General features: G+C 34.0%; 1 long non-coding RNA gene across 1 annotated transcript in view; it reads left to right on the top strand.

Moving 5' to 3' along the window:
• The first annotated feature begins 886 nt into the window (after positions 1–886).
• Positions 887–16,729, top strand: part of LOC105740511 — a 114,481-nt gene continuing 98,638 nt past the window's right edge. Inside the window, exon 1 of the long non-coding RNA XR_001116548.2 lies at positions 887–953. This is a non-coding gene — a long non-coding RNA (uncharacterized LOC105740511). The remainder of the gene's footprint in view (positions 954–16,729) is intronic.

Genomic DNA, 16,729 nt, shown 5'->3' with positions numbered 1-16,729 from the left:
AAAGGCTCAGGCAGGTGTATAGACTTTGAGGTCAAGGGGAGGGCATGGGGAAAGAGTTAGGAGTGGACATGTATTACATACTGAGTCACATTGGGGCAAATACTCTTCAAGATTTCTCATTTCTCCATAAAGAAGTCTCAGCAGAGGTGCCTGAAGCAGACGTGTGTCCAAGGCTACAGATTAAAGGTAGAGGAAGGAATATGCCAAGGTTGGGAATGTAAATATGGGAAAAGCATGACCAATGAGGAAGGCCTGAGTCCTTGACTGCAAGGACTGGATCTTTGTAGACTTATAAGGCTCTTCAAGGACAAAAGCAATAAATGGCATCACATGAGATTTTATTAGCCTGATTCTGTTCAACCAACTGTAACCAGACATATTAGTTTTAAAAAATGTACTTAACAGTGCTTGTATTAGTCTATTCTCACACTGCTACAAAGATAATACCTGAGACTGGTTAATTTATAAGGAAAAAAGTTTAATTGACTCATAGTTCAGCATGACTGGAGGCCTCAGGAAACTTACAATCATGGCAGAAGGCAACAGGGGAGCAAGGCATGTCTTACATGGTGGCAGAAGAGAGTGAGAGTGAAAAGGGAAGTGCCAAATACTTTTAAACCATCAGCTCTTGTGAGAACCCATGCACTATCAGGAGAACAGCAGGGGGGAACCACCCCTATGATCCCATCACCTCCCAACAGGTCCTTCCCTCAACATGTGGGGATTACAGATTGAGATGAGATTTGGGTAGGGACATAGAGCCAAACCATATCGGGGTCAATGTCAAAATTAGTATCAGATCTCATTCTGGGACTTCCAGGACAGAGAAAGCATAATCCGGAACAAAGCCTTACCTGTCTCCTGCCTCCTGACCTGCCTCACACTCCTCTGCCTGAATGGACTTGGGAACTTCAGAATTTTGAAGCTCTGTCTCCTGACATCACAGATAGACAGTAAGACTTGTCATCCTAGAAATTTTCTGACCATTAACATTCAGAATTGCTTTTTTTTACTTCATGTGTGATTACAAATCTTTCCTTCTTTCATATTTGCTCAACAGAGACAGGAAATTCTTATGTTATCTCCATTTCTATACACATTTAACCAATGTAATATATTATAAATATAATTATGTAAATTATTTTACCTTTTTTATAATTTCCCAATATGTTCTAAGTTTTAACACATAATTTTAACTAACAATAGCTATAAATATCAGAAATAATAAAATATTGAAACACATATGGAAAGTGCATATTTCCTAGGATCAATTTTTGTCTCTATTTCAGTCATTTTAATGTATTTTTTATAATTAATACACATAGGAGGGACACTGTATGTTTGATATTATTGTTTTGGTACAAACAGTAATTCAGTCTTTCAAAGCTTTTCAATTAATCAAGGTAGAAGAAAACCATGAACAAGAAGAAACAAAATTGACATAAATAGACTTCACTCACTGCCTGCCCCTAGAAGAATGTAGAAACCAATTTTGTCCTGAAAGTGGTAATGCCACACAGATTAGATAACAAAAGAGGATACAGTAGGTTTAAAATATTGGGGGAATTTAACATAAAAATCAATGATATTAAAAATTAGCCGGGCGTGGTGGCGGGCACCTGTAGTCCCAGCTACTCATGAGGCTGAGGCAGGAGAATGGCGTGAACCTGGGAGGGGAGCTTGCAGTGAGCCGAGATTGCACCACTGCCCTCCAACCTGGGCAACACAGCGAGAGTCCATCTCAAAAAAAAAAAAAAAATTTAACGACATTACTTAAGCAATAAAATGTCAAAACATCACTGAAGAACTTAATAAGAGAAAATTTTAAAATGCATATTAGGTTGGGTCAAATTTAAACAAATATAATATATATTACACTTGTCATAATTTTTTCAATAACAGACAAACAGAGAGCCAAATCATGAGTGAAGTCCCATTCACAATTGCTTCAAAGAGAATAAAATACCTAGGAATCCAACTTACAAGGGATGTGAAGGACTTCTTCAAGGAGAACTACAAACCACTGCTCAATGAAATAAAAGAGGATACAAACAAATGGAAGAACATTCCATGCTCATGGGTAGGAGGAATCAATATCATGAAAATTGCCATACTGCCCAAGGTAATTTATAGATTCAGTGCCATCCCTATCAAGCTACCAATGACTTTCTTCACAGAATTGGAAAAAACTACTTTAAAGTTCATATGGAACCAAAAAAGAGCCCGCATTGACAAGTCAATCCTAAGCCAAAAGAACAAAGCCAGACGCATCACACTACCTGACTTCAAACCATACTACAAGGCTACAGTAACCAAAACAGCATGGTAGTGGTACCAAAACAGAGATATAGATCAATGGAACAGAACAGAGCCCTCAGAAATAATGCTGCATATCTACAACCATCTGATCTTTGACAAACCTGACAAAAACAAGCAATGGGGAAAGGATTCCCTATTTAATAAATGGTACTGGGAAAACTGGCTAGCCATATGTAGAAAGCTGAAACTGGATCCCTTCCTTACACCTTATAGAAAAATTAATTCAAGATGGATTAAAGACTTACATGTTAGACCTAAAACCATAAAAACTCTAGAAGAAAACCTAGGCAATACCATTCAGGACATAGGCATGGGCAAGGACTTCATGTCTAAAACACCAAAAGCAATGGCAACAAAAGCCAGAATTGACAAATGGGATCTAATTAAACTAACGAGCTTCTGCACAGCAAAAGAAACTACCATCAGAGTGAACAGGCAACCTACAAAATGGGAGAAAATTTTTGCAACCTACTTATCTGACAAAGGGCTAATATCCAGAATCTACAATGAACTCAAACAAATTTACAATTTTTTCTAATAATTTACTAAACCAACACTATTTATCTAAGATTACAAAACTGATAGATGAAAATCCTCACAAAAATAACTAGAAAAATCAGAGAAAATTAAACAATTTGTTTTACTAGTTTGAGTGTTCTCTGAAGAATTGAAGACTTAACCAAAACTTAATTGACCATAAATTGTAAGCACAATATTAAAAGATATTAAAAAGACCAATTTTACGCAGTCTATATTTGTGCTTTATATTTCTTTCTCTATGAAGATCCACATTAGAATATAAGTTATATTTTACACTTTAATTTTTTTCTGGTGGTTAGATTTTCAATATGTGTAGATATTCTGCAATACCTACCTATGAGAGACTTCTCTCTTTGCCAATTGTAGCAATTGCTCCTTTTCCTTTAGTAAAACCTGTGTAACACAGCTTTGTCATTTGATTCCTAATTAAGCCTGTTCATTTTATAAGAGAAAAGAATCCAGTCAGTGCATCCTTTATATTCCAAAAGTCTTTTGAAATTGAATAAATGTTTAAGCCCTTAAATTACATAGAAGTAAATTTGATATAATCGTCTATCCAGTTTTACTAAATTTTCTATTCTTAACCTAGGAGACTCACCATTATCAACTAGAAAACAGTATTATTACTATATTATTACTATTTTGTTATTTTCCATCAAGGTAAGAATTGCTGAAGATTGGAAATGTGTTTCTATTTTCAAATCAATTCAAAATATTCTTGGACAAATCAAGTTATTGTGGTCAGTATTTGTGATTTTTAACACATATATGTAACACTGTATAATGTTATAAAATGTTATAAAATGTTACATATTTATTTATTTTTATAGTTTAAAAAGATAACAATATGCAAAGCCCTTAACTAACTACATGGCTTATGTTGGAACTTAGACAATTGTCCCTGGAAGGGGTATGATCAGAGATTATTAAGGGTAGAATCTGTTTTGTTGTTCATATTTTCAAAATCAGACAGGATTCAGAGATATTTGAGAGAACATTTTTTTAAGTCAGAATTATTCCCCCAAAGTCCTGAATTCTAAAGTAATTCCACATACACATTGAGTTACTAGAGAATTTTCTGAGTAATAGTTAACGTGCTCCAGAGGGGAGCCCCCCATGGAAGGAGGCTGACTAGGCTATTTTGGCAGCAATGTCTTGTCAGGGGACATTGCAAGTGATACATGAATAGCATCCATCAGAAGTTCTTATTTTAAAAGACCCTTAGCATTGGATTATGGATTCCATTGACCTCAAGTATCTCCAGTTAAAGTTATTGTTTACAGGCGTGAGCCACCACGCCTGTAAACAATAACTTTAACTGGAGATACTTGAGGTCAATGGAATCCATAATCCAATGCTAGGTGATTAAGGGCCTTTTAAAATAAGAACTTCTGATGGATGCTATTCATATATCACTTGCAATGTCCCCCGACAAGACATTGGTCCCGGCACTCTGGGGGGCCGAGGCGGGTTGATCACTTCGGGCTAGGAGTTCGAGACCAGTCTGGCCAACATGGCGAAACATATGAAAAATACAACAGACAAACCAACCAACCAACTCAGTGACAACAAAACAGGTCTATCCTGGAGTCATACTCTAATTTTTTCTATTTTCCTCCCTTTCTGATCCTTTATCCCACTTTCTTTTTCTTCCTCTTCCTTCTCCTTCTTCGTCAAATAGAGGATTGAGTTATTATCACTGATCCATATAAAGTCCCTCTCTCATTTATTTTGATTCCCACTCCCCATTTCTATTCCCTGTCTTCCCATGTGCAAACTTCCTAACATGTTTGATACGTATCTTTTTGTTTGTATGTATTTTTAGAAAATGTTTATTGTTTTTGTGTGCAAAAAAAATTAATAAAAATAAATAAATAAAGTTATTGTTTACATATAAGTCTACTGAGTGGCCTGGAACATGTTTATCTCTTCAATAACCTCTGGAGCATTTCCTGCTTTATGACAAGCAGCCAGAAGTAAAGAAAATCTTTCTGAAGATGGGATTTTTAACTTCTGGGGAAGAGATATTTCAGTTTGTGATTTACACCGAAGGGATTGATTCTGAATTGTGATAATTTTATGGATTATACAATTGAAAACCTTCATAAGCATAAAAAGTAAATAATCCTAGCTATTCGGTTAAAGCTATTGTTACAAAGTAAACTTGACTTTTAGCAAAAAGAAACTCAAGTACTTATAAGATACACATGAAAATGATAACTTGGTTGTTATTATTTAGCATTTCTAAATAAAAAAGATAAAGTGCTGGTGATGTTGCATAGATATGCAGAAGCAATGGTTCTGTATGTATAACCAAAGAAAAGAGATTTTGAACACTTTTTCTGTTAACTGAACCAAAAATGTTATTTTTCAATTCCACACAAAGCACTATAGTATCTGATATGTCCTACACCACAATATCAGTATCTGATATTTCCTCCACCTTATTTTGAAATATAAAATAAGGCCTCATATCATTTAAATAACGCTATTTTGAGAATTATCATTTCAAGGTTATTTTCACCAGATATTCCTGATGATCTCTAATATTTGCTCACTTGGTCCAAAGTAATAAATATAGGTTTCCACTGCTAAAGATGAAAAGTAGAAAGACCCTGTTCTCTCGGTTTTTGTTGTTCCCTCACCCATCTGAGCCATCCAATGAAGGGCAGTCACACAGATATACCCCAGCTTTAAAAAACAGTGATTGTCCTATCTAAATTTACACCAACTAAATTCAAATTTGGGAGAGTGTGGTCAAGTATCAGGACATTGGATGGACAATCAAAATACATTTGTTTTTACTGAGGTACCTAAATTGAGGACTTTTCAAACATAAATCTGTTCTATAGCAGCATTACTTGATTTTTAAAAACTGATACCAAACAATGACTAAGAACAGATACTACTCTATTTAACGTGTGTTAACTCATTTATTCTGCAAAACAACAACGCGAGGTAGACTTTCCCAGGATCTTTACAAGTAAGGAAACAGGCATAGAGACATTAATAACTTTCCAAGGCTGTGCAGGTGATGAGGGGGCAGAGTCAGATTTCCAACCTTGCAGTCTGGCTACAAAACCCATGCCTTAACTGTTGCACACTATAACCTCTCCTGAGGCTTCACTGTATGCAAACTGCTAGCAACTTCACAGTTTCCTCTGTCTTGGAAACTGAGCATCTTACTATATGTAATTGAGATCCCAGTGAATTAAGTATAAATGACTAATACGTAAATGAGATTTTCTTTTGCTTTCGCTAAATAGCTCTTCATAAGCATTGTAAAAATAAAGCTGAGATCTTCAGAATAACATACCACTGGTATACAACTTAGAGATTATTCGTGCTTGATTGTTGTAAAATTCAACTATCAAAATATCCTGATATATTCTTTTCTTCCCATTTACAAATTATCTTGCATCTCTTATTAATAGTATCTAATCTTATTGTATTACATTTTTATGGTACATCCATTCATTTTCTTTTTGGAGGTAACTAGAATGTAAATAAATAAATACATAACTCTAAATAATCTTGACTTATAAAAAAGTAAGTAAAATATATAAGAGTATTTCCAACCTTATGCTAAACAGCCAAAGGTAAAGAAAAACTTTTTGATGATGCAATTTAAAAATTACTTTTAGGTATCTTGATATCAATTTACCATTTACTGATTTGGTTCCTGTGACTGAACAACTGTTTTATACTTGCAAATAATAGAAGTGTGTTTATGGTGACACATTACCGTGGAAGATTATTTGGAATAATATATGATCTATCCCATTTTACTAGGGAAGAAACGGCAACTCAGGAGCTTAGTTAGTGTCAGTTCCTATAGCTTCTAAGTAACAAAATCAGTGGTTTGGGACAAGATATTTTTATACTAGAACCAGTATACTTTCGACATAATGATTGTGAATAAGTGGCTCAGCTATTTTTCTGTGAAATTTACCTTTCAAAGACCGGTAGGGCATGGGAGAAACTTCAAGCAGGGAACCTAGAAAGATCCAGAAGACAAAGATGAGGTCAGAACCTCCCCATTAAAAGTACAAATAAAGCAACAGTGGAATGGTAGAGTGGTGATTATATTGATGGAAATTTAGGCAAACATAGACTACTCAATCTAGTCACCATCGCTGAGTGGAAGAACAACATGACACATAAATAGCAAGGGGAATGCATGTGGGTAAGGACAATTCATTTCAAGAAGACAAAATCAACAAATACTAACCATCCCTACCCTGCAAACACTCAGTATCTGAGAATTGTAAGGTTGAGAATTCCCAATGTGTGGTTAGTGAGGTGATGCTTATATGCTGAGTACAGCCAAAGCTGGGAAATTTTTTTTTTTAATTTCAAAATTGATAACCTTGCTTCCCCCAATAAGACCTTTTCCCTCCTCTATATGAAATATCTCAAATATAGCATGAACTTTCAATATGTAGGATGTCTAGGGTATTATGTCTGTCTCAGTTTTGTCCAGATTATCTTCTTACAGCTATCTATATGCCTATGATGTTGTCGATGTCTCCCATGTCGAGCTGTTCATATGTAACCCTCCAGTTTATACATAACTCTCTAAAACTAGGGCTTAGGCAAGGTGTGAAATCAAGGGAAGTCATCACTCAGCATACATTTTTTGGTCTACTCCTAAGAGTTCAGTGACTTTTGCTTTACCTATATTAATTGATAAAGTGATAGCGAATATTGCTATTTAGTCCAATAATAGATGAAGCCACATTCTCATGGTGAAGTTCTCATTGCTTAGTTGTGATAATGAACAAAGCAAGTAATATGAACAAAGCAGATTGGATAGATTCAGTTTGTTGTGAAATAAGTCACAAATTGCCTGAAGTATCAAATTACATATTAGGAATGATCAGAGTCATTTCAACGGAACTGAGATTCTTATCATTAAGCGGCTAGGACATCTTCTTCCTTGGTAAATCTGGGATAGCTGTTATTTATGCCAACTTTTAAATTCTGGTTTTATAGTACACCATTCCTCTCTGGTTTTATAAACCCATCCTTCCTAGAGATGAATTAAAGATTCATTGACATTTCAGTTACTTTGAGAGGGAGTTGGACTGCGTCAGGAGACTGTGTTTCTTTGCTCCAGTTTATTATGCCTAATGTACACAAAAATTCCATTTTTGTTATCTATTTTTTAATATGTAGAAGGGGAGAGACATATAGTATTCCAAATTCTGATGAAAAATATAAATAACAAGAGCAAAAACAACTTTTTTTTACTGAGTTCAATTTTCTTTATATTTCATAGTTATCTCTCAGAGAAATTGATAATTGTCCCATTGAACTCTGAAATTCTTGAAAGGAAGACTATACCAATTATCATCTTTTTATTCTTACTGTCCAGCATGGCATATTTTACATGATGAAAAGACAAGCAAAATACATTCACTGAATGTATACCTACATTATTTATATAGTTCTCAAAGTACTATTCATATTTTTTTGTCTTTTATTACTCTGTGTGTGTCTGCATGTATATAATTTTCCAGAAGCATTTTTAATAAGTTTATTACATATCAGATACACAAAGTGTAGAGTGAAAAGAAGTGATCTACTGACAACAAAAGAAAATGTCTTTTCAAATAATAACAAATAGCATCATTTCCAGTACTATTCCTGGAAAAAAACTGAGGGTCGGGCTGCTTATTCTTGTGGCCCAATAATGAGATGCACATGAAATGGGAGAAAGGGGAATCTATTTCTGTAACCGGTTACAGGGAGAAAGCCTGGAAATTATCACCAGACCAACTCAAAATTACAAAGTTTTCCAGAATTTATATGCTTTCTAAGCTATATGTCTATGTGTTAACTATGAATTCATCTAAAGACATAAGTAGTTAACTTCTTCTAATCTAAAACTAAGATCTGAGTCCTGAAGACCTTCCTCTGGAGCCTCAGTAAATTCGCTTAATCTCAATGGGTCTAGGTGCTGGGGTGATTTGTTTAGATCCTCAATAAACTTGTTTGTGGAGGCTTGGGGAGTTTCTACAGACCCCCAATAAAACTTGTTTAATCCTAAACAGGTCCTGTTAAGAATTCCTTCGTTATCTTGTCATGCTTCAAAGTCCAGGCAAGGCCTAGGCAAAACTCTTGGTGGGCTTTTTTTATATTCCAGCCTTTGTAAAAGGTCACTGACTCTTTGAGATTTAATATTTAACTTTACCATTCAGTCAGTGCTGAAACAGTTGTTATGGGGGCCTATGTTAGTGAGACCTGGCCTGCCACAGTACTTCTAGTTGCTTATATAGCAGCTGATCAAATTTTCAACAGTAAAGGAAAACACTTATTTTATAAATAAAGATGTGGTGCTAAAGCCTGTAACTCCTTATAATTGCTACATATCTTAACTGGGAATTGCAAATAAAAACAGCAGTTAAAATTTGTTGCCTTTCAGATTTTAGCAAGTAATTTAGAACTTAGGTGAAATATCTTCCACTTAAAATAGTTTATTAATAATTGCATTTTTTTTCCAAAACTCAGTTCTCTCAAATGTGTATTCATCCAGGATAGTAAACATCATATTTTGGCATAAATCTAAAATATTTAATATTATAGAATAGTTCATGCATATTTAATTAAGTTTAATTTTTGTTACTGACCTGCATTCACATAATTAAATTACATTCATGTCTACTATTAAAAACAATCACTGAAAAATTTCTTGTGATTCATAGTATCAGATATTGCAACACTATGTTAATGTATTTTGATGAGGTTAGTATTATTTAATATATGATGAGACATCCAATATGCCAGATGGACTAGGACAGATCAACAAGTCCTGAGGGTATATGAAAATCATGTAGAGGAGGAAATATAATTACAAATTATAATTATATTTAACTTGAGTTTCTCAAAGAAATGAATAAAACATAATTGCAGTTTAAGTATATACTTGTAGTTAATGAAAGCTATTTCATGAGGAGAGAAAATATGAAGGGATATTTTACAATAGGCACCAAAGGCAAGAAACTGTGAATTAAAATAAGGAAAATAATTTTTGGAAACAAATAAGCTCTTAGATTAAAACTGCTCATAGAAATGCCAATGATGATGCAAACAATGGTTTACTTCCACACTCTGAATAGATCTAAGGTATGTAAGCAGTTATACAAATGGAATAAAATGCTTGAATGAATTTTTTGCTGAGAAGAGGACAGATTTCACAATGTTTGGGTACATCTCTTTTTATACAAATCGATCATAGTTCAATATAATTTTAATTTTCTCATAAGCAAAATAAAATGCCTATAGGAGGGCTGATGAAAACCTCAAATTGTGAAGCTTATTAATATTCTGATTTCCCTCATATCAAAATATGAACAAACATTTTTTAAAGTAAAGAAAAACAATAATACAAAAAAATTATCTTGTAAGAATTATGGTTAGGGAGAAGCTTGAGAAAGTTTTCCTCCTGGTGCTGGCCTAGATAGAAAAGGTAGCAGCTTCTAGACTCAACTGTGTCATCTCTGTTGTTGAAAAAAAAAAAAGCCATAATATTCAGGGAGAAGGGCAACAAAAATTCTTGCCCTTAGGGCACTAATGAAAACTCATTACAGCTGGGGAAAGACTGAAAACAATCACACACACACACACACACACACACACCATTTTTAACCAGCGAGGAGGGGAAGAATCTGTGCTGCGCTCAACATTATAGCTGGAGAAGAGTAATATGGCTGTGAAGGCCACATATACTAACGTCAGGATATAGTACCTTAGTAAAACCCAGGTTTAATCCAGATAGTACAGACAACACCCTGCTCACCAGCAGGCTAACATGCTATGGGTAAATATACCCATCTGTCATAGAAGAGATTTTTTTTTTTTAATATAAAGAGTTTTGTACTTAAAATGAGAACTGAAATATCTCATGGAAACCTGACAGTTGCTTTGTCAGAGGCTTTACAAGTGCCTGCTCAGATATCAGTAATTCATCATACAGCTCACAGCGGGTGGAAGGAAGTTTCTAAAGGTAATAACTTTGTTAATAGAATGCAAAAGCTTCTGTTAAAACATAGCTGACTTCAAATGCAGATGCACCCCTCTTCATATGATGAGAAACTTGTGCTCACGTTCAAACATGTGCTTCACAGAAGAAAATGGACAAATGGGTTATAAAAGGGGTTACAGGAAGTTTGACAGGGCTGGGAGAATTAACTAAAAAAAAATGTCTATACCACAATTCTTATTTACTTGGTTAGTGCTGCGTCATCAACAAAATTACCTAAATTAAAAGGATTTTAAAGATATTAGACTGTTACTAAGCCTACGAAAAGCATAAAATTATTAAAAACATATGAAAGAAACTTGTTATTTATTGACAGTTATTTAAATGCAACTACCAAGGTCAACACAAGAAGTTCTCCCTGATCAGCTTTATCAGGAAGCTTGTAACATTTGGATTTCATAGAACGAATGCTTGTAAAAGTTAAGCAATATTATCTAGTTATAATGTGTATGATGTATGATGGTCTAAAGTATTTCCTCTTCAAAAGCTGATACTCAGGGTAAAGTCCCCTTTAATACACATAATTTCCACTTTAGGACATCAGAGCATTTGAATCAGATAAGAAATCATTTTATTTTTTCTGTCATACAAAAAATAAGTAAATGTTTATGGATTCCTACCTCTTTCCACTAGGCAGTGCCAGCCTGCAATTGTTACCAATTAATGGTTCATTTTATATATTTAGGACTATGTGTCTTTTCTCCATAGCCTTATAGTTAAATTCTCATATGTGTGTGTTTGTATGTATTTATGTTACTGTTTATATACATTTATATACATTATATATAATAAAAATATAAAATATAGTGAAAATATGTGAAACTCCTCTTAACTGAAACTTGAAACTCCTACAAAAGCAGAAATAAATTTGTTTAGCAATTTTATACAGAAGCTTAATGCATATTTAATGAATGAATGGGTTTATGAATAATAATTTTTAAAATGTAGTATTTTCCTGTTTTAAGACTCACTTATTTCACAATAGAGCTACAACTACAGACATATCTTGATTTCAAAATCAATAATGTGTTGCTACTCTAGAAAGACATTTGAGGAATGTGCATTGAGTTGTCAATTGAAAATGAAATAGAAGAGTTAACTTCTAAAATTACAAAGTTTTTAGAGATGGTGGTGAGTGCTTTGGCTTGATTTTAAATATTTTAATATTTAATTTTAAAAATTATTTTGCCATTTTTGTTATTATTGCTCTCTTTTTCTCTGTGTGTGTGTAAAAATATATATATATGTATTTCAATTGGTATAAACTCAGGGAGAACACTCCCAACCTATGGAATATTTTCAAATGTTTTCAGGGATTTTTGAGTTGTGCTTACCATACCATAAATTATTTCACAATTTATTATTTTTTTCTATATAAGTCGTAACCACTTTTGTTTTTCTATGCCAATAATTTGATATCTGCTATTCCTTGGTTTCCTGCTTCATGGCTTTCCCATTCAAGCATACATGGTCTTATTCACTTAAATGAGCACTTGAAATAGAGAAAGAATATAGTCTCAGCATTGCTGCCTGTGTTGTTTCCTCAGTTTGAAACAGACAGAAACTGGCTTTTCATATTTAACCGTGAAAGCCAATAGGCCCTCTGTCAAGTTAGAAGTGAAGGAAGCTTTTATCCTTATAAATTTGGGACTTTTTTTTTCTGATGAGAAATCAATCTCTTTTGTCGGAAAAAGGGAGCAATATGAAGCTTTTGAAATCTTGGGCATAAAGATTGAGATGGAAGTACCATAGAAGGCGGATAGAAAAAAAAGGGAAGGTGATTGGTCATTAGGTTCATGTAACAGCCAAAGTCAGAACTCATCCTGAGATAAGTTTCAGGGCCAGCCCAAGAACTGGAAGTTGTAGGGCCTGTGGCATAAAGAACCAATTGTGTCAGCTTTGTGGAGACTGGCAGTGGCTGTGGCCCAAGGGAGTCCATCTGAACTCTGAATGTAGGCAACCGTCAGGTTTTGGACCCTTGACAATAAATAATTCACTTTGAATTCACCACAATAAGATGTAAAGCCCATATTTGAGGAAGACTTTCCATGTTCTATGTTCTGCAGACTTCATCTACCAATCTGACTGTAGAGATACTGACAGAAAAGAGTAAATTGGAGGGAAAAGATTAACAAAAGTAATTTCAAAATGTCTTGATTAAGGAAATAATCTCTATATCTTAAGCATTTACTTATTACCAGCTCCAAAAACACCTGGAAGGAAGGAAGGAAGGAAGGAAGAATTGAAGCGAAGGCATAGCATAATAAAACGTTAAAACAACTGAAATGAGAAAAATATCCTAAACAATTTCAGAAAAATGTACAGTAAATTAAGTGCATCTGACAGGTAATGGAGTAATGCTTTGCAAATACTAAGAAAAGATAATTTTCAAACTAAAATGTTCTGCTCAAGCATGTAATTTTTAAAAGTAAGAGTAGCATAAAGTTATTTTCAGATAGATGAGGATTAAATATATTTATATTCTGGTCACTCATCTTTAGGGAAATGCTGAAGGCTATCTGCCAGCAAAAGAAGGACAGAACCAACAAAAGAGGATAAAATTGAATATGAGAAAATGGGGATTAAGCCCAGTAAAATAAACAGAGAAATTTTAGATAATGTAATGTATAGGACGACTCAAAAGCAATTACGTAGTCCATTTTGAAACAGTAGGACAAAGTGCATCATGAGGAAAATCTCTTGGAGGCAAAAATAAACATAATCACTTTTGAATAGTGAGCATTCAAATAATTTTGAATAAAGAAAAAATTAGTTTATATATGTCGTTATATTATAGATCTGATTCACTACATGGAAGAGATCAATATAAAAACATAGAATTCTAAGTAAATGAAAATCCAAAGCAGTTTATTAACACCAGATACATCAAACTGTTGAAAACAGACAAACATACAAAAACAAAATTTTAGCACATTAACTGGCTACGTTATTCCTACTAAATTCCAGCAACAGAATACACACTTATGCACACACACCCTATGTACCATACACACAGCACATACCACACACACACACAAACATCATACACACATATATTGGGACGATGATATAAGGAAATTTAGGAACAGTGTAAGCTAAATCTTTATCAATCAAATAATAACATCAACACAATTTCTAAAATTGATAAAACATTTTTATGAAAGCATATTATTTAAAGTAGAGGTAAATACAAAACAAATATAAAATGACTAAAATAATTGCTTTTGGGAGCATGGTTGTGAAACAGAATGGGGGAGTCCTTTTTTTAATACATATTTAATGTTGATGATTTTTTTAAGTTGTGAATTATTTGATAAGAATGCCAGGTAAAATATAATTATTGAATATCAAATCTTCCAAATTAAATTTCACTCACATGTTTTATAATGGATTAATTTGCTCCCTATGTGAATCAAATACTTGACTTGATGCTTTGGTGTACATATATTAAGGCTTTTTCTATCCTGACTCTCAAGGAGCCTATAATTTTGGGAAAATTGCAAATAGTCACTATATAATTAAGTATCTCCAATTGTAACACTAAGGCATCTTTTCTTTCTGTAAAAAGAAAGTGTGTTGTTTATGCATTATAAATTTGGCATTGAGTAATGGGCTCCAGCCCCCTTTACTTTCTGTTTCTAGTTAACTATGTAATTTATTTCTGATTATTAAAAATCCTACATGCTAATTATAATTTTAAAAATTATAGCGCATACATACACTATATAATATAAAAGATCAAAGTATGCTATAACCTTTTATTTTCTTTTCCTCTCTCTCATTTTTTTTTTTTTTTTGAGGCAGGGTCTCACTCTGTTGCCCAGGCTAGAGTGCAATGGCGCAATCTTGGCTCACTGCAGCCTCCAACTCCCAGGCTCAAGTGATCTTTCTGCCTCAGCATCCTGAGTACCTGGGACTACAGGCACATGACACAATGCCGGGCTGATTTTTATATCTTTTGTAGAGCTGTAGTTTCACCATCTTGTTCAGGCTGGTCTCAAACTCCTGGACTCAAGTGATCTGTCCTTGGCCTCCCAAAGTGCTGGATTACAGATGTGAGCCACTGCACCAGGCTGCTATAATCTTAGAAGTCACAAAATAATCACAATTATTTATTGCATGGTATATTCCTGGATTTTTCACAGTTACTGTTGTCTTTTATCTATATTTTCAGATTTCGTATTTATATATAAGAAAATATTATTTTCTGTTACAATTACACTATATTAAGGATAATACCTTGCTATTGGCTTTGTGTTTTATTTCCTACTCTGTGGTAAATTTTATCTTAAAGTACATATAAAGCTATGACTTTAAATATTAAAGAGTAGTTCATTGAGAACACCACAATTAATGGTAACATTGTTGATTGACTAGAATTTGCTTCCTTTATTTCTGCTATTACCAACAATATGGAGTGAAGTTTTCATAAGTATTGTAAGTACTTCCATATGACAATATTTAAATATAAAAATGCTCCATTGATTATGTATATTTTATATTTTGATATATATTATTAATTTGTTCCAAGTGGTTACAGTAGGCCTTATAGATTGCTATCGCTTCTGGAAATGATATGTTTTATTAATCAAACTCTGTCATAATCAAGCATTGTTAATATTTTGTTAATGTCCAAAGATCAGATTTTTTAAAAAAATGTTTTAATGTCTTTAATTGACTGGTTAATTATTAGTTAGATTGGTATCTATTTATATTATTACCCACAATTGTGTTTATTTTAATATGAATTACCCACTTTCATATGTAGTTAAGTTTTCTTCATTTGCAGGGCCTCTTGTTTTTCTAGTGCAATTAATGCTTTGTCTTTTTCAAATATCATCTTCAATGTGGTAAATGCCTTTCAGATTTATACATAGTATTGTTTGAAGCTTAATAAACTTAAAAACGTAATACTTTCCCTTATATTTACTATCTTCCAGGTCAGGCAAAAAAGTGATTTTCACTTATGCCAATTACAGACATATTGAGATAGATAGATATATATCTCAATATGTCTGTAATTTGGGCACTCTTTGTTGGGGGTTTGTTTTTAAGTACATTTTGTTTGTTGTTAGTTGTTTGGGCTGGTTTTGGAGGTCTAAATTTGAATCATCATTTAATCTTTGATTCAGAATTGAACAGATAGAAATTATTAATCTAATGGTGCAAAGAATGGAGGTAAATTTATTTTCTCCCATATAGCAATGTGTCCGGAATTGCTGGATTCTTGGTCTCGCTGACTTCAGGAATGAAGCTGCAGACCCTCGCAGTGAGTGTTACAGTTCTTAAATATGGTGCGTCTGGAGTTTGTTCCTTCAGATGTTCAGAGGTGTCCAGAGTTTCTTCCTTCTGGTGGGTTCATGGTCTCGCTGACTTCAGGAGTGAAGCTGCTGACCTTCTTGGTGAGTGTTATAGCTCATAAAGGTGGCGTGGACCCAGAGTGAGCAGCAGCAAGATTTATTGTGCAGAGTGAAAGAACAAAGCTTCCACATACTGGAAGTAGACCTGAGCGGCTTGCTGCTGCTGGCTCAGGTGGCCTGCTTTTATTCCCTTATCTGGCCCCACCCACATTCTGCGGATCTGTCCATTTTACAGAGAGCTGATTGGTCCATTTTGACAGTGTGCTGATTGCTGCCTTTACAAACTTTTAGCTAGACCCAGTGCTGATTGGTGCAGTTACACTCCTTTAGCTAGACAGAAAAGTTCTCCAAGTCCCCACCAGATTAGCTAGACACAGAGCGCTGATTGGTGCGTTTACAAACCTTTAGCTAGACACAGAGTGCTGATTGGTGCGTTTACAAACCTTTAGCTAGACACTGAGTGCTG

Source organism: Nomascus leucogenys, chromosome 11, assembly GCF_006542625.1.
Source record: "Nomascus leucogenys isolate Asia chromosome 11, Asia_NLE_v1, whole genome shotgun sequence".
NCBI lineage: Eukaryota > Metazoa > Chordata > Mammalia > Primates > Hylobatidae > Nomascus > Nomascus leucogenys.
This window is presented reverse-complemented; position numbering and strand designations above follow the sequence as displayed.